Source organism: Chiloscyllium plagiosum, unplaced genomic scaffold (genome assembly GCF_037043375.1).
Source record: "Chiloscyllium plagiosum isolate Xiang-an unplaced genomic scaffold, Cpla_swu_hap1 HiC_scaffold_1, whole genome shotgun sequence".
In the NCBI taxonomy this organism is placed as follows: Eukaryota; Metazoa; Chordata; class Chondrichthyes; order Orectolobiformes; family Hemiscylliidae; genus Chiloscyllium; species Chiloscyllium plagiosum.
This window is the reverse complement of record NW_028270139.1, coordinates 101,668,985-101,696,209: the sequence shown is the minus strand read 5'-3', so window position 1 is coordinate 101,696,209 and position 27,225 is coordinate 101,668,985. Positions and strand designations below refer to the sequence as shown.

The window sequence follows — 27,225 nt, the reverse complement described above, 5'->3', positions numbered from 1 at the left end:
ATTCTCTGGAAGGTCTTTGTTCCTTCCAGTTCTGCCCTTGTGTACTTCACATTTTTTTGTCCCAGTAGTCTAGTTTGAAGCTGCTTACAACATCCCAATGTGTCTCCTTTGTTGGCTTTGTTTCAATTTTTGACTGGATATGTCGCTGTGATGTTCCTTTGAGATATTTTGCCATGTCATGGTGCTGTATGATTACAAAGTCTTATTCATAACTCCATAAACCTCTTTAGCTACCTACTCGAATCAAGGATAGCATACAGTTTTAGTGCTTATTGAGGACCTCACTTTCTTCTAGTTGATTTCAACTTTAGTGCTCAGTCTACCTCGAACTGAAAATTATACATCAATTCCTCCTGCTGATTCCCTATTGCCCTATACATGATGGCCAAACTATGTAATTGATATCAATTCTTGCATTGAAGACCCTTAGGAGGTACAGTTCCTTGGTGCTGGTAATTCTATTGATGGGAGTATAGAATTGATTCTTGGCATCTGAGATGGAGCTGGGTTTCAGGGTTATAGATGCACAATGAAATTAATCCAATCCATGCTTGTTGACAGGTGAAGGATAAGAATTCTCTCTGAGCCTTCTATGGGAGGTTTCAGTCATCCAGAGTGAACTGGTTCTTAGTGGTGCAAAACCCACTCCATGCTCCTATGTTGCCTTTTGAGTTTTTCATTGCCAGAAGAATGTTTGATATTTCTCTTTAAGGGATATACTTCGAGTAACACAACTGTGTCGGCATTGAGACTTGTAAATTATGTGTTGATCACAGCTGTATTTCATACATCAACAACCTGAAGAGGGTTATTGGTAAGGGCAAGTGCCATGACCCTTACTTTCTAGCTTTTATCGCAAACGACTGGTATCGCCTTTGATTGAGTTTAGCTTGTCTGGTGCATTGGTTGTCCACAGAGATACAGTGGCCCTGGTTAATGACTTCGCTGATTCAAATTCAATTAATAAAGAAATCTGGGTGTTAAGATAAGTCTTAGTAATGGTGCTGGAAAATTATCATTGACTGCTGTAAAAACCCATCTGCATCAATAATGCCCTTCATGGAAGGAAATCTGGCTTGCATGTAATTTTGGACCCCCAGCAATGTGGTTGATTCTTAATTGCTCTTTGAAAAGAGTGGGTATGCCACTTAGTTCAATTTGCAATTAGGAATGGACAACAAATTCTGGCCTTGCTAGCAGCACCTGTTCCCCATGAAAGAATAAAATACAAGATTAGTGACTTACAAGACCATAAGAAATAGGAGCAGGAGTAAGCTCTACCTTTCAATAAGACCATGGCTGATGTGACATTCCTCATTTCAATTTTCATATCTTCTCCCTGTAATCCTTGATTCCTCTACTGATAGTGAATTGCTGAGAGATGACTCTGTACACTCCAAACATCCATTGAAGCAAACAGGCCATGGCAGGACAGCACAAATTGAGCTGTGCATTAACTATTCAATAAGATCCCATGATATCTCCCACCATTGGAAGTGACTCCTGACATGCCTTTGAACAAGTGTTTATATCCTGTGATAAAAGATTAATATGTTATTGTTGTTTAGGCATTTGGATTCTAAAGTAAAGGATTTTGGTTTTAGTTCTATGAAACTAACTTATTTTTAAAAGATCAGCATTAGCTTCAACAAGGAATTCAAAACAGTAGTTTTGGAAAAGCTCGTAACTTAAGCTTCATGACTAGAAAAGCACCTTGGGGAGATAATTGTTGGAGTGTTTGCTTGGCTATCGTTCAAGGCTGGGTGAATAGTGCAAGTCCCTTGAGTTGTCGAAACATTGGAATCCGCTTCTTTGTATTGTCAATAATGGTCAAAGGAAAGGGTAAACGAAACCAGTTCTATTTGGTACCACATCTACTTGCCATTAGACCCATTAAAGATGGAGATGAAGAGACTTTTTCCTGAGGGTAGTGAATTTGTGCAGGAAAGGGGTGTGTTTTAGAGTATATTCAAAGCTGATTAACGGAATAACCAAGTGATGGGGATAAGGCAGGAAAATGGAGTTGGGGATTGTCAGATCAATCACGATCTCACTGAATGGTAGGAGAGCTTGTTGGTCTAAATAGCCCACTTCTGCTCTTGTGTCTTATGGTCTAACTTTGGATGTTATTAGAGAAAACTTGGAAGTAACCTGAGCTGCCACTTAAGTATGAATGATGTCAAGAATGCCTACACATACTGGAAAACTGTACTAAAAATAAAAATTGCTAAGATGTCAAATTGTCTCGATAAAGATAAGGGATGACTGTTCATTAGAGATAATTCCATTTGTTGTAGGTTCACACATAAAGTTATCTGTTTTTGTCTTTCAGATACAAAGTGGTCTGCAGTGTTACAATGATGTAGCATTGGACGCCTGGCTGGGAGATCTTTGATAGAATCCCTGTCCAGATTGAGGTGAGATTACCAAACACAAATGAATCATCAAAATGAAGGAAGGAGGTAGTTCCCTACTTCATTGTTTCTGTATTTGCAGTTTTAAGTTTTTTCTTGTCAATCTTTTAAGCGTAAACAATACAGATGAAATCCTGAAGTACTTTGCACTGTACCCAGTGAGGCAAATTTATGAATTGTGCTCTCCTTGTATGTATATGTGCACAGTTGACTTTTTATTAAAAAGTCCCTAGAATTCAAAAGAGTAATAACTTCACTAGCGTGTTATGAATTAAGTAAAAGAAACATCATGTCAAATCTTATTATCCAGTTTGTTTTGTTGAAAAGTGTTTTTCAAGGTTGTTTGTTGAATTTAGGTACTTGTACTCTGCACGGAATTGTAATCTTTGTTGTTAGTGGACTCATGTTTCAAAACAGATTACCAAAATTACAAGTATTTGGCATATACAAGCAAAACGGCTGTCAGTATTTTTAAATAAAAGGACATAGTTCTATAGAAAATTGCATGAAGATTTCTTCTAATCCAAAAATGTGCTTGAACTAACTACTAGATCTCTAAATGCCAGAAATAAACAACTTTATCATGCACAATATTTCATGATAAAGGAACAGTACAGGATCTGTGCATAAGACCATAAGACATAGGAGTGGAAGTAAGGCCATTCGGCCCATCGAGTCCACTCCGCATGCATGGCCAGGGCAGTCACTTTCCATGTGCTCACTTTTGATAAGGCTAATCTAACATCTGATGCAGGAACTATGGGTACGGGTGCACCTGAGGCTGTTGGGGCAGGTGGCATCGTTTCACTGACCTTCTGTTCAAAACGAGCATAGAATGCATTGAGCTCACTGGAGAGGGATGCATTGTTGTTAGCAGTTCCACTTGACTTTGCTTTGTAGCCCATTATATTGTGGAAGCCTTGCCATAGTCAATGTGTGTTTGTATGCTTAGTCTGGGGCTCTAGTTTAGTCTAGTACTTTCCCTTGACATCGCTGAATCTTTGTGAAGATTGCATCTAGATTTCCTGTATATGTCAGGGTCACCTGACTTAAACATATCCGACCTGGACCTCTGATTAGCTTCTTTGGCATGCAGTCCTCTGCACCCTTACTGATGAAGTTTGTGACAGTGTTGGTGTGCTCATTTAGGTTGGCCACTGAATTCTTGACTATGAACCAGTCCACCGATTTGAAACAGTCACATAGGAGGTCATCCGTTACCTCAGATCAGCACTGCATGACTTTCTGCGCTGATCCTTAAGCTTCAGTTCATGCTTGTAAGCCAGGAGAAGGGGCATTGCCTTCTTGTTTGATTTACCAAAATAGTGGGTGGGGGATGGAATGGTAGGCATCTTTGGCTTTGTCGCAGTGATCAAGGGTGTTTGTATCTCTGGTGGGACAGGAGATGTGTTAATGGTATCTTGGTAGCACACTCTTGAGGTTGGCATGATTAAAGTCACTGGTTACGATGAAGAAGACCTCGGAGAATTGCATCTCAAGGCTATTTGTGGCAGTGTATGTGTCATTAGGTGGACTCTTCACTTGCTCATGGTGTGGGATGTAAACTGCTGTTAGGATAGCAGAAGTAAACTCCCCCTGCAGGTAATAGGGATGACATTTCACCGTTAGATAATCCAGGTCTGGGAGGGGCAGTATCTCATCAAGGTCATTACATCCAAGCACCAAGAGATGTTCATTAGGAGGCAGACCCCTTTGCCCTACCTAAGGACACTGTGCTGTCCATGCAGTGAATTGAGAAACCCTCCGGTTATAAGGCACAGCCAGGTGAAGCAGGAATAAGCCATATCTCTGTTAAACTGAAGACACAGCAGTCTTTCAATTCTCTTTGGAGATGAGTCTAGCTTTAAGTTCATACAGCTTATTTTCAATTGCTTGGACATTTGGCAGGCATATGCTGGGGAGGGAGGACTTGAAACCACAATGTCTGAATCTCACCTGCAAGCCAATGATTCTACCACGTTTCCTGGGGAAGTGGCTGCTTCTGGGATAGATCCCATCATGTGCTAGGGAGATGTATACTTAATGCTTTTTAAAACACCAAACACCTTTTTTCATATGACATGCCCTAGAATATCAACATACCCCTCTGTAGACTTGCTAACCACCATGTCCTTCTTCTTCATGAATAGTGATGCAAAGTATTCATTCAGGACCTCACCCATATCCTGCTGGCGCCACTCATAAATGCATGTCTTGATGTTCTTGGTAACAGAAAATTGTTTATATGTTATATTGCAAATATGTTGGACTTCATGGATGAAAATAGAACATAGTATTTATTGCAGTGTTGTCCTAAACTTTTCCTTACATTTGATGTCAGTCCAATTAGTCACCAAACTGTTTGTCCTTGAGTTGTTCACATACTTGCAAAAAATTTGTATCCAAAGACTCAGTTGTTCTTGATCCTTCAGATGATTTGATCTTTTAAATTTTCAGAGTAGTTGCTTCTTGAGGACCTTTCACAATTCATCGGAGTTGATTTCCATCACTTGTGTGTGTTTGGGTATTCGTGAAGAGCAGTGAAAGGCATCTATGGAATCCAGGTTGATTTATAAGTTCTTGAATCTCTGTGATAGCTGACTATCTGATTTTTAGTTTTGCCATTGCAAGCAAAAGTTTACACCAAACAACAGCAGTTGCTTTTAGAAAGATACTGGACCAGAGCTTTATTAAAGGCTTAGTCCGTTATCTTAGAATAAAATCTAAAGTAGTTATTTGCTTTTTTTCAGTTGAAAATGGTTTGGGAGCAATCAAGTGATTCCAGACCTAAAAAAGGGAGATTTTCAAAAAATAGAAGCATTGAAAATGCTTAATGATTAATTAAAACCTCATTTTGCAAATAGCATTTTCCCTACTTTACAAAAAAGAGTTGTAGCCTTTACCATTAAGACCTATCAAATAATTAGCAAATAAAGACAGAAGTGAAAAGTGAATTGTTTTGTTTTGGCTGATCAATATTAAGTAATGTCTCTACGCTGATACTCAATTTTCTGCTTTTTTTTAGCTCCAGCGATAGATAGTTGCTGTGAAGATTAAGAAAATGGTGGTAAATGGCCATTAGGAAACAGACTGGTGGTTAGATCTGATGTACCTTTGCTGTCTTACATGAAGATAACAGCCGTGTATATTTATAAAACTTGAGTTTTATAATGGTAGAGACGTTCGCTTTCGTAGAAGCTCAGACTAAATAATTTAAGCAGGCTGAAAGTTTGTCTGTCTGGATTCCGTATTCTGAGCTGCAATTGGCAACATTAAAAATGCTTGGCTGGAAATAGTACTTGAAACAGTTAAGGTCTCCAATAAGATGCTAATGCTTCTGAGCTGACAACAATTGGGTCCTTGTTAATTTCAAACCCTGTGTAGGCTTCTCTGTTGAAAACTATTGAGGGTATTTTTGTGTAACAGCTGTTCTCTGAAGGCCACATATGGAAGATTTGAAAACTGGAGAGCTAGAATACTTGGCACATATCTTGACGAGAATTCAAGCTCCTCACACCCATCCTGTTTGCTGACTCACTATTCATGCCTTCTAAATCCAGAGGTTTCCATTTTTGAAAATTATCAATTGAGATCATTAGATCACAACAACACAGTTTATAATACTCTCCTTTAACAGCAAAATGCCAAAATTATTGGATCTTCAAGTGATTAGCACATAATGCAGTTGTAAAAGTCATAGGATATCATACCCACAGCTTACATATTAGAATATGTTTTCACATTGTGTATATATACAAGAAAACTCCGTTCCAATCTAGTTTCCTAATTAATTTTAAAATGCAGCATTCCAGGCTGTCATGAGCAGCTGCTTCAGTGGGCAGACTCTGGTTAGCTGCTCAGTAGTAGGAAAAGCAATAGTAGAATGTTGTTATGGTGTAGTGGTAATAGTATCCCTACCTCTGAGCCTGGAGACCTGTGTTCAAGACACACCTGCTCCAGAGGATGGTGTGTCATATCATCTCTGAACAGGATGAGTTGAAAATAGGAATAAATGAATGATTTATTGTCACATATACATAGGGAAATACAGTGAAAAGTGTTCTGTCATCACAATCCGGTGTCTTTTGACATACAAAAGAAAGAAAATACTTAAATGGAGTTCATCTTCATCGGCCAGGTCCCAAACATGACTGCAAAACTAATGCCAGGTCTCAGCAATGTTCCCACTCTGGGCCTACTGCAGCCAGGAGTCCCCACTCCAGTCACTGTCAACACCACTCTGGCCTCCCCTTGATGTCAGAAAGATGAAAGTAAGAAGAAAAAGAAAAAGAGATGAAAAGGAGAGAGGGAGAACAAAAAGAACTTGGTTGGCCTGGAGTGGAGGAGGATAACGTGCTGGTGCTGCTATCTTGAATAGTAGGGCTCAGTCTCCCCTCCATGCTGCTGGGCTCACTTTGACCTGTTGCCACTGCTGCCACGCATGCTCAAGAGGCTGAGTCAGCAGTCGCCCTGCTGAAGATACTGAAAAAGGCTTTTAAAGAGGGGAACAAAAAGGAAAAGAGCAAAAGTAAAAAGAGTGAAAAAAGAAACAAAGAAAGTAGACAGAGGTGGACAAGCCTTGGACCAGAAGCTCGAACACAATACTGCTTCTCCACCGCCCTCTTGGAATATTGCAGTGTCTTAAACTGTGAAATTTTATTTGAAATTCTCTGTGATGTAGGCTTGAACTAACAACCCTTGGGCATGTATTCAGTGGCATAATTGTTTGGCTGCCATACCTTTAATTATTCCTGAGGTTGTTTTGGATTTGAAGAGTTGGTTTGTGTTTCCATTTCCAAAACATGGTCTTACTGTGTTTCTATTCATTTGAAGTGAGTTAGATCCATCTTGCACTCCACTTACAATCACGTCTCTGATGTAATGTTTCCATCGGGACCTCGGGCTGCCCTTCGGATAATCCGATTTTTGGATAATTGGTATTTGGATAATCGAGGTTCCTCAGTCGTCAAGTTTGCAAATGACACAAAAGTAGGTGAAAAGGCAAGTAGTGAGGACAACACTGAGTCTGCAGAGGACATAGGCAGCGATACTGAAAGAACTGGATATTTCGAAGACTGGATGGTGACTGGTTTGGATGGAAAATTGTAGGTATGCCATTCCCATATATCTGCTGTCAAAGCTGCACGACTCCCGTGTTCATTACAGTCTTGGGCACGTGTGGACAAAAGATCTGAACTCCAGAGGTGTGATAAGAATAACTGTCCCCTGACACCAGGGCAATATTTATACAAATATGGGATTAAAGAGCTGTAGCAAAATTGGGATCAATGGGAATGGAGGAGGGGGAATGTCTCTACTTGTGAGAGTCATACCTAATAAAGTGGAAGGTAGTTTTGGTTAAGACCATAAAGATATCTGAGCACAAGTAGGCTGTTTGCCCTGTCAAGTCTGTTCCACCATTCAATGAGTCCATGACTGATTTGATATTCCTCAAATCCATTTTCCTACCTTTTTCCCTATAACCCATGATTCCTTTACTGATTAAAGATATATCTTGGCCTTCAATATAGTTAAAGATACAGCCCTAATAGGCTTCTCTGATAAACATTTCCACAGATTCACTTCCCACTAAGAGAAGAAATTCCTCGTCGGCTATCTTCAATGTGCAATCCCTTATTCTGAGATTCTTCCGTCTGATCACAGGGCAGAGTTGTGCTCTCATTGCCTTGTAATGACCATTCTGTAAGTTTAGCACAGTTGTTTGCAACCCAAGTTGGCAAAATTAACCTGCCCTGATACCTTCAGAGCATTGGGTGTCCTGCTGGTGTATTCTTGTGTATGTGACCACCTTGCATGCTGTACACCTTCAGGGATTGTGGACAAATACATAAAGATCCTGCTACTCCTTTTGTCCCTCTGAGCTTCATAGTGTACTGCCATTTATTGAGCACTCCCTTTCTGTCTATATTGAATTTATTTGATATAGATAAAACTATCAGTGTCTCTTCGCAAATTTTAGCTTCCATCTGCATGACTTCTGTATGCATTTATCTTTGTGTTTTCAATAAATTTAATAATTGATCTTCTATATTACTCAATCAGATATTGAAAGCTCTCAATATAAATGTGAAAGCCAAGATAAAAGTGCAGCATGCACAGAATTCTTGGCATCACGAACTAAGAATACATCAGAAACGAACTTATTCTTTACAGGGTAAATGTGCCAAATATGGTAGTGCTAATCAAGGGAAGGAAGTTTTGTTATCTTCAGTAAGATTTGTATAGTAAGCGAGATGGCCATTTTCTCAAGGATATGCTATATGGGAGGTAACCCATGCCAAGACACCGGCAAGACACCCAAAGCTCTGATTCAAGGATGTTATGAAAAGAAAACAAACATTTTCAATATCAATCACAGCAAATGGGGAACACTGGTTGACAATCAATGCAAATGAAAATACCAGCTTTGGCAGATGTTTGTCACTCACTGCCCTGTAATTTCAGATGCTCCAAAGCTGATGCTAACTGCTCAAAAAATATCAGCAGCAATCATCATGTAGTACCCTTCACAAGTGACATTTCTGGAGGACACAGCCATTCCAGAATTGGCTGGTTCGGCCTACAATCTCATCATCTCGCATAGATGAAAAGATGTCAACCAGTTGTCTTATCATCTGTCTTGAATAAATATGGTGAAAAGCTGAAGTCCCTGTGGGACACTGCTATCTACATCCTGCCAATTAGAGTGTTGTCATTAACTCCAATCTGTCTCACGCCGCTCAGCCAAGTTTCTAACCAAGTCAATAAATTGCCATCAAATGCATGGTCTTCAAATGCAGCTAATGGTTTCTCTTTCACTATAGTTCTACAAATTGTCAAAATTGAGCCTTTCCAAACTTACATGACTGGATTGAGGATTTTTGCATCAGCATTGGTGAAATTCAAAGGTTTTGTTCAATGAATTGAAAAATAAGAATGATTGCCAGTAAGGCTGCTGTGGAGGGTTCTTAGTTGAAATTGGACTTGTTAAACAAATTAACTGAAAGACAAATCCTGTCAGCTTTAGTCTGATTACATACACAGCCACCAAGACCAATATCAGGTTGGCATCTTGTGACTCAAATTGAGAAATTTCCAGGCATGCATTTAAATTATTCATGACCCTGATGTTTCAATGTTATAGCATCCTATTGGAAAGCACATAAATGTCTAGCCTTTGGCATGTATACTCAATCTGCCTTAAATTCTACTGAACTTAGCATTATCATTAAAATGAAATGTCCTGTATGAGCATTAAAGGGTCACACCTTTTTTTTCATAATGTTTCATAAGTTTTGACTTTAACCTGTGGCACTTGCATTCAAATCAATCTCAAACATATTAGTGAAGAAATTTCCTCTCCCAAGCTGCACAGTGGCTCAGTGGTTAGCACTGCAGCCTCACAGAATGAGGGACCTGTGTTTGATTCCAGCGTTGGATGACTGTCTGTGTGGAGTTTGCACATTTTCCCCCTCTCTGCGTGGATTTCCTCCAGATGCTCTGGTTTCCTCCTGCAGTTCAAAGGTGTGCAAGCTAGGTGGATTGGCCATGTTAAATTGCCCTGAGTGTCCAGGGATGTGCAGGTTAGGTGGATTTGCCTTGGGAAATGCAAGGTTACAGGGATGGTGTGGTGGTGGGTTTGGGTGGAATGCTCTTCGGAGGGTCGGTGTAGACTCGATAGGCTGAATGGCCTACTTCCACACTGTAGAGATTCTAAGTAATTTCTAAGTTCTAAGTGAAAGGGGGCTACATGGTTGATAAAAAATGTTTGTGATTTCTGAAGGCAGTGTTGTGAGCTTAGCCATTTGCAGCTCCATTTTCAAAAACTATGCCTCTGCATGGGCAATATCTGAAAAGAGACTATTCAATTTAACCATGCTGTTGTTGTATACTCTTCATTGTCCTAGTTAAACGTACCTGTCCTGTTCTTGTATGCCTCCATATCTTTTTAGTTCATTCACATATTCAGTCTAATCTTGATGGCTGATCGTTTCTGCCATACCATTCATCCTGGAAACGAATCCTGTAGCTTCTCAGTTATCACTACAGCAGCCATACTTAATTGTATCCTGATGTATAGCCTTATCCCAAGTTCACAATTTTCAATTGTATTCCCAATGTTCATGTGTTCATACCCATTAACATATTCTCTAAGGGGAAACATTTCAAGACTGCTAAACAAGTTATGTGAGTGGACTGAAACTTGGCAGATAGAATATAATGTGAGAAAATAGGATGTTATGTACTCTGGCAGAAAGAGTAAAGGGACCGGATTATTATTGAAGTGGAGAAAGACTGCAGAAAGGGGATTTAAGGGTCCTCATGCATAAATCACTTAAAGCTACCATACAGGGCAAGGAAATGGCACCCTAAGCAATAGTGAGATACGAGAAAAGATTGAGGATATTACAGGAGTTAATGAGAGCAAGTTTAAATAGGAAGAGCTGGCAAAAGCACAGCAGGGAATGAGAGAAAACTGATGAATTAAACTCCATTTATTTCATTGCAAGACACCTCGCAGGTAAGGCAGATAAACTCAGCACATGAATGGGAACATGAGACTGGGATATCATAGCTACAACAGAAACATGGCTGAGGGAAGGATAGGACTGGCAGCTCAGTGTTCCGGGATACAGATGCTATAGGCAGAATAGAAGGGGAGGTAAAAGAGGAATGATTGGTGGCGTTTTTGATTAGGGAAAATATCATGGCAGTACTTAGGATATTCCTGAGGGATTGTCCAGTGCTGCTATATGGGTGGAACTATGATATAGGAAGGAGGTGATCACTTTGATGGGATTGTACTATAGTCTCCCTCAACTGTCAGCAGAAAATTGAGGAGCAAATATGAAGGGAGTTCACAGATAGCTTAAAAAGTAATAGGGTTGTAATGATAGGGGATTTTAACTATCCAAACATAGACTGGCACTGCCAGAGTGTTACAAGCTTAGATGGGGAGGAATTTGTTAAGTGTGTTCAAGAAAACTTTCTCAATCATTGTGTAGATGGCCCAACTAGAGAAGAGGCAAGACTTGACCACCTCCTGAGAAATAAAACAGAGCAAATGACTGAATGGTTAGTGTAGGAGTACTTTGGGGCCAGTAACTTACTGGTTAATGTTATTAGTTATAAAATAATGGAAAAGGATAGGCATGGGCCACAAGTTAAGGTTCTGCATTGGGGCAAGGCCAATTTCGTTGCTATTAGACATGACCTTTCAAAAATTAATTGGCAGAGACTATTTTCAGGTTAAAGGGCTGATTGGCGAATGGGAGACTTTCAAAAACGAGCTAATGAGAGTTTAGGGCCAGCATGTTCCTTTTGTGTGAAGGGCAAGACTGGCAGGAGTAGGGAACACTGGATGACTAGAGATATTAAGGTTTTGGTCAAGGAAAAAGGAGGCATATGTCAGGTATAGACAACTGGGATCAAGTGAATTCCTGGAGTATAGAGGGTGTGGGAGTACACTTCAGAGGGAAATCAGGAGGGCAAAAGGGGGACATGAGAAAGCTTTGGCAGATTGGGCAAAGCAGAATCCAGAGAGATTCTGCAAATATATTAAGCGTAAAAGATTAACGAGAGAGAATAATTCTCCTGAATGTCAATTTAGTAACGAAATATTATAGGATAGTCCAGCATAAGAAGAGCTAATTCAGTTCATAAGTTTTACAACAAGTGGAAATGGTGTAGATAACATGCATCTATCTGCTTCCCTCAATTTCTTGAAATCCTTGGTTAAATCAGCACTCAACTTTTTAAATTGGAAGCATAACCTTAACCTTTCTTTGTGGTTTCACCCTTAGAATGTAGGTACCAGTTTGATAAATCTACATTACATCCCGCCATGGCTACTGTATCTTTTCAAAAATATAATGCTCAATCTCCTCTGTTCAGAATAAAAGAAAATCAGTCAATTCATTTAAATTTTATCAATTGCATGTTTTCTGAAGAGGAACAACTTAGGAATGTGTAATAATTGCCTTGTTACTGCACATCTATGTGTACATGAGCCTTAACAGGAGTATCGGAACTACTCACACCCCTTGGCAGAGGTATGCAGTCTTGAGTGTCCTCTTCAAATGTCCTTGCATGTGTTAGCACCCAATTATCAATTGAAAAATAAATATAAATGTGGTGAGATAAGATCTCACCTGGAGTCGCATGTAGGCCAGACCAGGTAAGGATGGCAATTTCCTTAGATTGGATTTGGGGGGAGATGATGGCATAGTGGTATTATCACTGGACTGTTAATCCAGAAATCCAATTATGGTGTGGGGACCTGGGTTCAAATCCAGCCATAGCAGATGATGGAATTTGAATTCCATTTTTAAAAAACTCTAGAATCAAGAGCCTAATAATGACCATGAATTAATTGTTGGAAAAACCCATCTAGTTCATTAATGCCCTTTAGAGAAATAAATTGCCGTCCTTCCCTGGTCTGGCCCAGAACCACAACAATGTGGTTGACTCTTAACTGCTTGCTGGGCAATTAGGGATGGGCAATAAATGGTGCCTAGACAGTGACACCCTCCTGCCATGAATGAATAAAGAAAAAAAAAATGTTAGTGCATGAAAACCTTCGCACACTAGTGAGATTGTCATATATTTATAAAAACATGAAGCAGAAAATCAGAAGTTTTCTTCCTTGATATCCCAAATCTTATTTTTCCATTTTTGCAGTACTGTATTTTCCCAATTTTCTCACCTTTGCCACAGTCATTCAGAGGCTGGGAAATTTTTGCCCATAGTCGTATTTTCACCTGGTAAGCTTAACTTGATCAATGGAAAAAAAACATCTTGCATTTACTTATACCAACTCTAATGGAGAACCTCATAGTGGGAGAACTGAGTTCAAATTCATGGGGCATTGTTAATGGGGCTGGGAAAGAGGGAGCTGTTCCAATGGGATGGGTTCCACCTGAAACATGTTGGGACCAGAGTCCTGTCTAATCACATAACCAGGGCTGGAGGTAGGGTGTATGGTGGAGTGGAATAAGAAAATGAAAAGTAAAGAAGAAGGTAGGATTTTAGGTGAGTGATGAGACTAACTGTTACCAGAAAATAAAAAGAAGGGACAAAATGTGTGAATGTCATATTGCATGAAAGAACCATAAAAGTGTCAGGAAATTCAATAATAGAACAAACTTCAAGACTTTGAATATTAATGCACAAAACATTATTAAGATAGATAAGGTAGATAAACTGACAATGCAAATAAATCTAGGTAAGTTAATATGATTTCCTACCTATTACAGAATCAAAACTGGGAGCTTAATGTTCAGGGAAATTTGACCTTTTGGAGAGATGGTAGAGATGGAAAAGATGTTGGGGTGGTACTGTTAGTCAGTATTAGGACAATTGTGAGAGATGATCTAGGCTAGAATTATGATCATTTGGGTGGAGGTAGAGAAACAACAAGGGAAAAAAGACATTGCTAGAAGTAGTGGAATGGTAGAATAGTCACTCTGTAGGAAAGGCTAGAAATCAATAAATACTGGGAGCATGTAAAAAGAACAGAACAATAATTATGAGTGACTTTAATCTTTATATTTGATTGGGTAAACCAAATTAGAAAGGGCAGCAGCGACAACAAATTCATAGAATACACTTGGGCTAGTTTCATAGAGCATTATGTCATGTAGCCAACCAGAGAGCAAACTATCTTGGATCTGGATCAAAAGTGCGGTGCTGGAAAAGCACAGCAGGTCAGACAGCATTCAAGGAGCAGGAGAATCGACGATTCGGGCATTGGCCCTTCATCACTTTCTCCTATCTTGGATCTGGCAATGACTCAGGTTTAATAAATAATCTGAGTAAAAGATTCCAGAGGAAGTAGTGATCATTACATGACAGAATTTAATATTGTGTTTGAGAGTTATATAACAGGGTTTAACTTAAATAAAGGGAATTACAATGAAATGAGGATAGAGTTAGCTAAAGTGAAATGGGTGGATTGATTTGCAGGAATGTAAGCAAGCAATGGCAGACATTTAAGGAGGTAATTCATAACTCACAGCAAAAAAATGGTAACGTGGATCCTCCTGCTGTCTGGCTGAACCCTAGCCCCAGTTCTGAACCTTTCTCACCAGCCTCTCAGCTGCTGCCTCTGTCTCCTTGGTGACAGAACCCGACAAGATGTCACAATATCTCTAACCTGAATGCCAATTACACAGCAAACCACACCCTGCTACTGTCCTCCAACTGTCACCAGATCCGGATCCAACCCCATCTATTCCAGCATCAAAACAGTAAGTGGCAGCCATTCATGAGGTAATTCAAGATTTAGCAAAACATACATCCCAAAAAGGAGGAAAGATTTTAAGAGGGATTAAACTAATCATGACTAACCATGTAAGTTCAGAAAATCATTAATTTTGAAAGAAAAATGCAAAGAAGGAAGCAAACATCACCTGAAGTTGGAGATAAATTCAGAATCCAGCAAAGAAGGATGTAAACATAAGAAAGTAAACTACGAGGGTAAACAAGTGAGGAATATAAAAATCACAGTAAGGGCTTCTTTAAACATATAAAAAAGAATGGAGCTCAAAGTGAACACAGGCCCCCTTAAGAATGAATATGGGGGAGCAGTTATGAGGAACAAGGAAATGACAGAGGAGTGAAGCAAATTATTTGCATTAGTTTGTGCAGTGGAAGGTACTTCAAACTTCCTATTCAGTCGCTGAAGATAAGCATGCAGATGCAGCACGAAGTAAAGAAGGCAAACGGTCTGTTGGTCTTCATTGCTAGAAATTTTGAGTACAGGATGTGTTGGGGATGTGTTGTTGCAGTTTTACAGGGCCTTGGTGATGTTACACCTAGAATATTGTGTGCAGTTTTGGTCTCAGTTTCTGAGGAAGGATGCTCTTGCTCTTAAGGGAATGCAGTGAAGTTACTAGGTTGATTCCCAGGATGGTGGGACTGACTTACGAGGAAAGATTGACTGACTAGGTTAGGATTGTTTTCACTGGAGTTCAGATGAATGAGGGGAAATCTCATAGAGACTTATAAAATTCTAACAGGACTAGACAGGGTAAATGCAGGGAGGATGTTCCTGATGGTGGGTGTGGCCAGAACCGGGGGCCACAGTCTCAGGGTTCGGGGTGGGCCATTAGGACGGAGGTGAGGAGACATTTCTTCACCCAAGGAGAGGAAATTATTACCTCAGGGTGCCATTGATGCCAAGACATTGAATGTATTCAAGAGGTGGCTAGACATAGCACTTGCGACAAATGGGATCAAAGGTTATGGGGAGAAAGCAGGACTAGACCATCAGTCAGCCACGATCATGGTGGAGCAGGCGCGAAGGGCCGAATGGCTGCCTCCTGCTGCTATCTTTATTTCGATGTTAATACTAAAGAATACTGGGGAGGAATTAATTACCATTAATATCACAAGAGAAGTTGTATTAGACAAACTAATGTGACTAAAGGAAGACCAGTCCCCAAGGACTAAATTTGGGAAGGCAACGTGGCTTTGTGCATGGGAAATCATGTCTCACTAACTTTATTGTCCTCATGTTAGACGAGTTAGCAGGGTTAGATTACATGGAATAAAGGGAGAACTAGCCATCTGGATATAGAACTGGCTTGAAGGTAGAAGATAAAAGCTGGTGGAGGGTTGGTTTTCAGACTGGAGGCCTCTGACCAATGGAGTATCACAATCATTGGTGCTGAGTCCACAACTTTTTGTTATTTGTATAAATTATTTGGATGTGAACATAGGACGTATGATTAGTAAGTTTGCAGATGACACCATTGGAGGTGTAGTGGACAGTAAAAAAGGTTACTTCAGATTACAACAGGATCTTGATCAGATGAACCGGTGGGCCAAGGAGTGGCAGATGGAGTTTAATTTAGATAAATGAGGTGCTGCATTTTGGAAAGGCAGATCAGAGCAGGACTTATACACTTAGTGGTAAAGTCCTCGGAGTGTTGCTGAACAAAAAGACCCCGGGGTGAGCATGTTCATAGTTCCTTGAAAATGGAGTCAAAGGATGATAGGATAGTGAAGAAGGTGTTTGGTATACTTGCCTTTATTGGTCATTGCATTTACTATAGGAGTTGGGAAGTCAGGTTTGACTGTATCGGACATTGTTTGGGCAACTTTTGGAATACTGCTATCAATTCTGGTCTCCCTGCTATAGGAAGCATGTTATGAATCTTAAAAGGGTTCCGAAAAGATTTGCAAGGTTGTTTCCAGGATTGGAGGCTGAGTAGGCTGGGGTTATTTTCCCTGGAATGTTGGAGGCTGAGGCCTATAAAATCATGAGGGGCATGGATAAGGTGAATAGCCAAGGTCTTTTCCCAGGGGTGGAGGAGTCCAAAGCTAGAGGGCATAGGTTTAAGATTACAGGAGAATGATTTAAAAGGGACTTAAGGGGCAACTTTTTCATGCAGAGGTGGTGTGTGTACAGAATGACCTGCCAGTGGTGGAGGCTGGTACAATTACAACATTTTTAAAGGCATCCAAATGTGTAGCTGAACAGGAAGGGTTGAGAGGGAAAGGGCCAAATGCTGGAAAATGGGACTAGATTAATTGGGATAGTGGATGGCATGGGTGAGTTGGACTGAAGGGTCTGTTTCCATGCTGTACGTCTCTATGACTCCAAGTAATAGCAGAACAAATGGAAAATCAAACAGGATCAGAATGGCTTCATGAAAGGGAAATCCTATTTGACTGTGGAATCTCAACCAGAGTGGATAAAGAGGAAGGAGGAGATATGTTATGTTTGGACTTCCAGAAGGCATTTGACAAGGTGTCTCACAAAAAGTTAACTCGTAAATTAAGACCTTGTGTTATATGTGAGTAGGAATCATTGAGTGGGGATAAGAGTTTTTTTTAAGATTGGCAACCTGTGACCAGTGTTCCACAGGCATCAGTGCTGGGACTGCAATTATTTCCAATAGATATTAATGACTTAGAAATGGGAAGTGAATATACTGTAGCTAATTTTGCAAATGGCACAAAACTAAGTGATATTGATAGATGAAGTAAGTGGGCAAAAGTTAGCAAATGGAGCATAATATGGGAAATGTGAAGTTGTTCATTTGGAAAGAAAAACAAAGATTACTTTACAGTGTGGAAACAGGCCCTTCGGCCCAACAAGTCCACACGACCCGCCGAAGCGCAAACCACCCCTACATTTACCACTTACCTAACACTACGGACAATTTAGTATGGCCAATTCACCTGACCTGCACATCTTTGGACTGTGAGAGGAAACTGGAGCACCCGGAGGAAACCCACGCAGACACAGGGAGAATGTGCAAACTCCACACAGTCAGTCGCCTGAGGCGGGAATTGAACCCGGGTTTCTGGCGCTGTGAGGCAGCAGTGCTAACCACTGTGCTAACATGCCGCCCATAAAGCGTGAGGGGCAAAGGACAAAGGACAAAGCGTTATTTAAATGAAGGAAAGCTGCAACACAAAGGGAAGTGGGGGCACATCTACATGAAACACAAAGTTAGCAAACAGGTACAGCAGGAATCAGAAAAGCTAATGGAACATTGGCCATTATTTCAAGGGAGTTTGAGTATGAGTAGGGAAGTCACAGAGTTGTACAGCATGGAAACAGTCGCTTTGGTCCATGTACTGACCAGATATCTTAGACTAATCGAATGCCATTTGCCAACATCTGGCCCATATCCCTCTAAGCCCTTGCTTTTCATATACTCTTCCAGATGGTTTTCAAATATCGTAATTGTACCCACCTCCACTGTCTCCTCTGGCAGCTTGTTCCATTCATGCACCACCCTCTGCATGAAAAAGTTGCCCCTTAGGTTCCATTTAAATATTTCCCCTCTCACCTTAAACTTGTGCCCTCCAGTTTTGGACTCTGCTACTCTCCTTGATTCCATGTGAGCTAAAGTTGCTAACCAGTCTACCTTGCTGTAGTCCATAAGGACAACGTCTACCACTCTGTCTTAATCAATCTTCGTCACTTCTTTAAAAAACCCAAATCAAGTTAATGAGATATGATTCCCCACCCACAAATACATCTTGACTGTCTTTAATCAGTCCTTGCCTTTCCAAATGCATGTGAATCCTAACTTTCAGACTTCCCTCCAACATATTACCCACCACTGACACCATGCTCACTGCTGTATAGTTTGCTGGCTTTTCCTTACCACCTTTTTTTTTGAAAGAATTCTTAGTCTTACTGTAACTGTACAAGACGCTATTAAGACTGTATCTAGAGTACTGTGAGTAGTATGCTTTAGTCACTCGTGGGATGTGGGCATTGCTGGCTGGCCCATGTTTAATGCCTATCCCTAGTTGCCCTTGAGACGGTGATCATGAGATGCCTTCTCGAAATGCTGTTTATAGACCCATAATGCCAGTAGGGAGGGAATTCCAGGATTTTCATCCATCGACAGTGAAGGATCTGCGATATATTTCCAAGTCAGGATAATCAGCAGCTTGGAGGGAAACTTGCAGTGGTGGTGTTCCCATTTATTTACTACCTTCTAGATAGAAGTGGTCATGGATTTTGAAAGTGCTGTGTAATGATCTTTGGTGAATATCTGCAGTGCATCTTGTAGATAGTACACACTGTTGCGATTGGCCATCAGTGGTAGAGGGAGTGGTTACTCGTGGATGTGATGCCAATCAAGTGGGCAGCTTTCTTAAGAAGCTTGGAGTTGCAATCATGCAGGATGGTTCAATCACACTCCTGGCTTGTGCTTTGTAGATGGTTAACAGGCTTTAGGGAATAAGGAGGTGAGTTACTTGCTACAGTATTTCTAGGGTCTGACCTGTATTTATAGACACTATTATATGGTGAGCCCACTTGAATTTCTGATTAATGGCTATCCCTGTATTTTGAGAGTGGGGGAATTCAGTGATGATACTTCCATTAAACATTTGAGGGGGGGGGGCTGGGAGGTGTGTAGGATGGTAGTTGGATCGTTTGACTTTATGATGGAGGGAACGTCATTGATTTTCTCTCCTGATTATCATTGATTTCAGTTTTGCTACTGCTTCTTGATGCCACACACATTTGAATGTGGACCTTGATGTCAAGGGCTGTCACTCTCACCTCACTCTGGAATTCGGTGCTTTTGTCCATGTTTGAACCAAAGCTGTAATGAAGTCAAGACCTGCGTGATCCTGGCAGACCCCAAACTGGGCGTTTCTGAGCAGGTTATGGCTGTGCAAGTTTTGCTTGATAGCTCTGTTGATGACACCTTCCATCTCTTTACTGATGATCAAGAGTAGACCAGCATGGTGATAGTTAGCTGGATTGGAGTTGTCCTGCTTTTTGTATGCAGGACATACTTGGGCCAATTTTCTACATTGTCAGATAGGTGCCAGTGATGCAACCACTAGAACAGCTTAGGTAGTGGTGTGGCAAGTTCTGGAGAACAAGCCTTCAGCACTATCGCTGGTACGTTGTCAGGGCCTATATCCTTTGCAGTATCCAGTGCTTCCAACTGTTGCCAGGTCATTTAATTTAAGGAAAGATATTAAGTTTAATGAGTGATGTTATTTTGTTGGAAGTAGTTCAGAGAAAGTTCTCTATGATGATGCCTGATATGGATGGATTATCATATGAGCCATAAGGTGAAACAGATTCGGGCACTCCTCATTGGAATTTGGAAGAATGAGAGGTGATCCCATTGAAGCATGAGCATTAAGGGGCTCATCAGGGTAAATGCCGAAAGAATGTTTGTACTAATGGGAAAGTCTCGGGCCAGAGAACATAATATCAGAATAAAGGGACACCTATTTAGGATTGAGGTAAGGAAGAATTTCTTCTTTCATACGGTTGACAGTCTTTGGAGCTCCTTGCTGTAGAGTATGGTTGGGGTTGAGTCCTTATGTATATTTGAAGGTGAGATACATAAATTCTTGATCAGTCAAAAATCAAAGGTCATGGGAAAAATGTAGGAAAGTGGATATGATGAACGTTAGATCGATCATGATCCTATTGAATGGTGTAGCGAGCTTGTGGGGCCAAATGGCAAACTTCTATTGCTAATTCATGTGGTCTTATGGTTATTCATTCAGTGAAATAATTTTAATATTCATGTTCACTTTAGGTCTAACTACTTTCATGGCACTTGAAACTTTGTTATATTTGGATGAGTAGATTCACTGAGCTAACAGCCTGGTTTTGTTGCAGTTAGCACTAATTTTATCATCGGCATTTATTGTCAAGATTGTATTGTATTGTATTGTATTGTAAAGATTAGATTATCATATTTCCCAAGTGAAAACCTAAGCTTATGCATCCGCCCTAAGTTCAGTAACCTTTATAAGTCATTATAGAGTCAGAGAGTCATAGAGATGTACAGCATGGAAACAGACCCTTCGGTCCCACCCGTCCATCCTGACCAGATATCCCAAACTAATCTAGTCCCACCTGCCAGCACCCGGCCCATATCCCTCCAAACCCTTCCTATTCATATACCCATCCATATGCCTCTTAAATGTTACAATTGTACCAGCCTCTGCCACTTCCTCTGGCAGCTCATTCCATACACGCACCACCCTCTGCATGAAAAAATTACCTTAGGTCTCTTTTATATCTTTCCCTTCTCACCCTAAACCTATGCCCTCTAGTTCTGGACTCCCCTACCCCAGGGAAAAGACTTTGCCTATTTACCCTATCCATGCCCCTCATAATTTTGTAAACCTCGAAAAGGTCACCCCTCAGCCTCCGATGCTCCAAGGAAAACAGCCCCAGCCTGTTCAGCCTCTCCCTATAGCTCAAATCCTCCAACCCTGGCAACATCTTTGTAAATCTTTTCTGAACCCTTTCAAGATTCAAAACATCTATCTGATAGGAAGGAGACCAGAATTGCACACAATATTCCAACAGTAGCCTAATCAATGTCCTGTACAGTCGCAACGTGACCTCCCAATGCCTGTATTCAATACTCCAACCAATAAAAAAAAGCATACCAAATGCCTTCTTCACCACCCTCTGTCTTCTACCTTTGAGCCAGTTCTGTATCCAAATGGCTAGTTCTCCCTGCATTCCGTGAGATTTAACCTTGCTAATCAGTCTCCCATGGGGAACCTTGTCGAACGCCTTACTCAAGTCCATATAGATCACATCTACCGCTCTGCCCTCATCAAACCTCTGTTACTTCTTCAAAAAACTCAGTCAAGTTTGTGAGACATGATTTCCCACACACAAAGCCATGTTGACTATCCCTAATCAGTTGTTGCCTTTCCAAATACATGTACATCCTGTCCCTCAGGACTCCCTCCACCAACTTGCTCACCACTCATGACAGGCTCACTGGTCTATAGTTCCCTGGCTTGTCCTTACCACCTTTCTTAAATAGTGGCACCATGTTAGCCAACCTCCAGTCTTCCGGCGCCTCACCTGTGACTATCGATGATACAAATATCTCAGCAAGAGTCCAAGCAGTCACTTCCCCAGCTTCCCACAGAGTTCTAGGGTACACCTGATAAGGTCCTGAGGATTTATCCACCTTTATGTGTTTCAAGACATCCAGCATGTACTCCTCTGTAATATGGACATTTTGCAAGGTGTCACCATCTATTTCTCTACAGTCTATATCTTTCATATCCTTTTCCACAGTAAATACTGATGCAAAATACTCGTTTAGTATCTCCCCCATTTTCTGCGGCTGCACAAAAAAGGCTGACCTTTGAGGGGCCCTATTCTCTCCCTAGTTTTGTCCTTAATGTAATGTATTTTGCCCTTTGGATTCTCCTTAATTCTATTTGCCAAGCCATCTCATGTCCTCTTTTTTTCCCTCCTGATTTCTCTGTTAAGTATACTCCTACTGCCTTTATACTCTCCTAAGGATTCACTCGATCTATCCTATACATTACATATGCTTCCTTCTTTTTCTTAACCAAACCCTCAATGTGCTGGGAAATCCTGGGAAGCATCAAGATAGATAAATCCCCAGTGCCAGACCAGATATATCCAAGGTTACTCTGGGAAGCGAGGAATGAGATTGCTGCGCCTCTGGCGATAATCTTTGCATCCTCACTCTCCACAAGAGTAGTACTGGCTGATTGGAGGGGGGTGAAAGTTGTTCCTCTGTTCAAGAAGGGAATAGGGAAATCTCTGGGAATAACAGACCAGTCAGTCTTACATCTGTGGTAAGCAAGGTACTGGAAAGGATTCTGAGAGATAGGATTTATGAGTATTTGGGAAAAAAAATAATTTGATTAAAGATAGTCAGCATGGCTTTGAGAGGGGCAGGTCATACCTCACAAGCCTTATTGAGTCGTTTCAAGACATAACGAGGTGTGTTGACGAAGGTCGTGCTGTGGATGTGGTGTATATGGATTTTAGTGAGGCATTAGTTAAGATCCCCCATGGTACACCCATTTGGAAAGTTAGGAGGTATTGGATACAGGGAAATTTGGCTGTCTGGATACAGAATTGGCTGGCCAAAAGAAGACAGTGAGTGGTAGTGGATGGAAAGTATTCCACCTGGGGTCGGTGACCAGTGGTGTCCCGCAGGAATCTATTCTTGGACCTCTGTTTTTATAAATGATTTGGATGAAGAAGTGGAAGGGTGGGTTAGTAAGTTTGCTGATGACATAAAGGTCAGTGATGTTATAGATCATGTCGAGGGCTGTTGCAGGCTATAACAAGGCATTGACAGGATGTAGAGCTGGGTTGAGAAGTGGCAGATGGAGTTTAACCTGGATAAATGCAAAGTGATTCATTTTGGAAGGTCAAATTTGAATGCTGAATACAGGATTAAAGACAGGATTCTTGGCAGTGTGAAGGAACAGTGGGATTTTGGGGTTCACATACCTAGATCTCTCAAAGTTGCCACCCATGTTGATAGGGCTTTTAAGAAGGCATATGGTGTGTTGGCTTTCATTATAGGGGGATTGAGTTTAAGAGTTTGCTGCAGCTGTATAAAACCCTGATTAGCCCACATTTGGAATATTGTGACCACTTCTGGTTGCGTCATTACAGGAAGGATTTACTGTAGATGCTTTAGAGAGGGTGCAGAGGAGATTTATCAGGATACTGCCTGGGTTGGAGGGCTTGTCTTATGAAGAGACCTTGAATGAGCTTGAGCTTTTTACACTGGAGAGAAAAGGAAGAAAGGTGACTTGATAGAGGTGTACAAGGTAATGAGAGGCACAGAGTAGATAGCCAGAGACTTTTCCCCAGGGCAGAACTGGATGTCATGAAAGGTCATAATTCTAAGGTAATTGGAGGAAGGTTTAGGGGAGATGTCAGCGGTTGGGTCTTTATGCAGAGAATGGTGGGTGCATGGAATGCACTGCCAATGGTGGTAGGAGAGTCAGAAACATTAGGGGCATGTACTCGACTGCTCGACAAGCACATGGACAGCAGTAAATTGAGGGGTGTGAAGGTTAGATTGATCTTAGATTAAGATAAATGCTTGACGCAACATCAAGGGCCGAAGGGCAAGTACTGTGCTGAACTGTTATATATTCTTTAAATCAAGCCCAGTATTGCTGGACTCATCACAAAATCTAATGATTTTTAGAAGTACACAGAATTCCTCCAGTTTGCCTGACTTTTAGAACCGTTTGACAGAAAACACATCATATTTCTTATTACAAATAAATAGCACCTAGCACCAAGTGAATGAGCCATTGGTATATTACTCTACTAGTTGAGACTCTAAACCCCTTATAAACACCCCTTATGCATTATGGGCAGAGGGAAAGACTTGGAAGTGTTCCATGATTCCTGTTCACAAGGATGGCTGAGATAATTCTTCTGATGATCAGATTGTTGCTTCTTCATCTTCCATCTTGGATGTTTTCACTTGTTTTCAGGAAGCACAGAATGACTGGTTCATCATTATAAAAGCCTCTGACTTCTCACTTAAAAGTCACCACTTATAACAACCAAAGGAAAATAAACTGGTTTTCCTGAAGTTTAAAGGGATCTTTTACTGCTGGGAATAGAAACAGCTTTTGAACTAGTGGCAATCTGGTGACTTCTCCCTGTCTTGTTCACAGCCTCAAGCTATTCAGCTATTTAGGAGTCAATTGCATTATTATTGGCCCATGATGTCTTTGTCATTGATGGCTGTTCATGAGTCCACAGCCCAATCACCTCCATGGTACTGTCTAAATTCCCATTTGTTCATAGCTCTTGGGTCTAGCTCATTAGCAGCTGTGTAATTAGTACTTACAATGATGTGTCAGGTTGCTTACTTTAAAATGTGAGGCAATCTTCAACTTTCTTTGTTTTTAAAACAGTTCTTTTCCCATTTCGATCCATAATCATGAAAATAAAATGTCACAGTCTTTACACATTTCTGATGGCCTAAACTATGCAGTTTTAACAACTTGAAGACTTCCAACTAAGCTGTCCCCACTTGGAAGGTCTGCAGACTTGAAACCACGTCTGTTGAGATAACTGATTCCCCGAAATTGAAACCTGACTCTGCTGCCAGGAGAACTTTTTCTGTTTTCTGAATTGAACTCCAATCTTGAAACATCTGTTCTGAGACTGAAACCAATTGCCTTAATTTTTAAAAAATCTCTTATAAGGTCAGTAATATAAACATGCAGGGGTTCTCCCCAGCACTTGACTACAGTCTTATGCTTTTTTGGAATTGCTGCACTGGATCAGCAAATAATTTGGAACAGTGACTTGTTTAAAAGCAAATTACCTTCTTAGAACTGAACGGTATTGATTTATCTCCATTTTTAAAATTCATATCTCAATATATGTTATGTAATTTTTATCACCGACTCCATATCTGCAGTCTGCTAAAATACCCTTCAGCTTATGCCTGATGTATAAAGCATGTCTCCACATTGTTATATATATTATATATGAATGTTTTTCGTTCAGTGGCAAAGCACACAAACTTCAGGTGTAAGGCCATAATCCTAAAACAATAAGGTGCAAAAACGTTGTTTTTCTCTTGGAGCAGGGGATGGAAGCAAGAGCAGTTGTATGCTCCTCTTGCAGGGTGTGGGAGGTCAGGGTTACTAACAGTGTCCCTGCTGACTTTACCTGTGAGGTGTTCCCAGCCTCAGCTCCTCATAGACTACATTAGGGAATTGGAGTTGGGATTGAATGAACTCCGGATCATTCAAGAGGCTGAGGGGTTGAACGAGAGGAGTTACAGGGAAGTAGTCACACCTAGATTATGCAATGAAGGTAGCTGGGTGACCATCGGGAGAAGGAAAGGGAATAGGCAGTCAGTGCACAGACCTCCCTGCGGCCATTTCCCTTAATAACAAGTATACCGTTTTGTTGGGGGGAGAAACGATCGAACAGTGGAAAGCCACATCGACCAGGCCTCTGGCCGTGTGGCTCACAAGGGAAGTGGAGAGAAGAGGATAGTGATAGGGGATTCATTAGTTAAGAGAACTGAAAGGAGATTATGTGGACGAGAACGAGACCCCCAGATGGTATGTTGCCTCCCGGGTGCCAAGGCCAGGAATGTCTTGGCTCGAGTCTATGGCATTCTTAAAGGAGAAGGCGAGCAGCCAGCAGTTGTGGTACACGTCAGTACTAATGACATAGCTAGGAAAAGGGATGAGGTCATGAAAAGTGAATTTAGGGAGTTAGGAAGGAAACTAAATAGCAGGATCTCAAGGGTAGTAAGCTTTGGATTGCTGTCTGCTAGTGAGGGCGAGAGTAGAAAGATATGGCAGACAAATGCATGGCTGAAGAGTTGGGCAGGGTTTCAGATTTGTGGATCATTGGGTTCTCTTCTGGGCAAGGTATGACCTGTACAAAAGGGATGGGTTACACTTCAACTCAAGGGGGACCAATATCTTGCGGATAGGTTTGCCAGAGCTGTTGGGGAAGCTTTAAATTAGGTTGGCAGGGGGTGGGAAGTAAAGCGTCCGGTCACAAGATGCAGTAGTTGGTGTAAAGGTAGATGCAATGAGCAAAGAGACCATGAGGAAGGCTAGACTAAAATGGCAAGAGGGTGGGAGTCCAGGCAGAAAGGAAGCAATGCAGAGCAAAAGTTAGAAAAGAAAAAAGTAAAATTGGGCAATAGAATCATATGCAAAAGACAGAGAGAGTATGAGGACACTTTATCTGAATGCCTGTCGTATTCGAAACAAAGTTGTGCAATCAGTACAAAGGGGTATGATTTAGTTGCCATTACAGAAACGTGGTTGTAGGGTGATGGAATTAAATATCCAAGGGTATCAGGTAATTAGGAAGGATGGGTAGAAGGTTAAGGGAGGTGGGTTCGCATTCTAATTAAGGATGAGATTAGGGTGATAGAGATGATATCGGATCTAAGGAGCAAAATTTTGAATCCATTTGGGTGGAGGTCAGGAATAGTAAGGGTAAGATGTCACTGGTGGGAGTAGTCTATAGGCCACCCAATAATAGTGCTACAGTGGCAAGGCAGTCAATCAAGAAATATCTGATGCATGTAAGAATGGAACGGCAGTAGTCATGGGGGGACTTTAACATGCACAGTGATTGACCGAATCAAGTTGGTAGAGGCAGTCTTGAAGAGGAGTTTATTGAAGTCCTCCTTGATAACTTTCTTGAACAGCATGTAACCAAACCTACAAGGGAGCGTGCAATCTTAGATCTGGTCCTAAATAATGAGACAGGTAAAATTAATGATCTCATAGTTAAGGATCCTCTCAGAAAGAGTGATCACAGTATGATCGAATTTCGAATACAAATGGAGGGTGAAATAGTATCATCTAAAACCAGGGTGTAATGCTTAAACAAGGGAGGCTATAATAGGACAAGGAAGGAATTGGCTAAAGTAGACTGGGAACACAAGGTATTGGTGAAACAGTTGAGGAGCAGTGGAGAACTTTCAAAGAGATTTTTCACAGTGCTCAAGAAAGTATATTCTGGTCAATCACAAGGATAGGAAAAGCT

General features: G+C 41.0%; 1 protein-coding gene across 3 annotated transcripts in view; it reads left to right on the top strand.

Moving 5' to 3' along the window:
- The window catches only part of rusc2 (RUN and SH3 domain containing 2), a 129,947-nt gene that overhangs the window by 15,624 nt on the left and 87,098 nt on the right, over window positions 1–27,225 (top strand). For 2 of the 3 annotated variants that reach the window (XM_043688072.2, XM_087989400.1), the window contains one exon: window positions 2,333–2,417. The gene's annotated coding sequence lies outside the window, so the exon portion shown is untranslated. Of the gene's footprint in view, window positions 1–2,332; window positions 2,463–27,225 lie in introns of those variants that run through there. The other variant, XM_043688079.2, reaches the window with a different exon arrangement.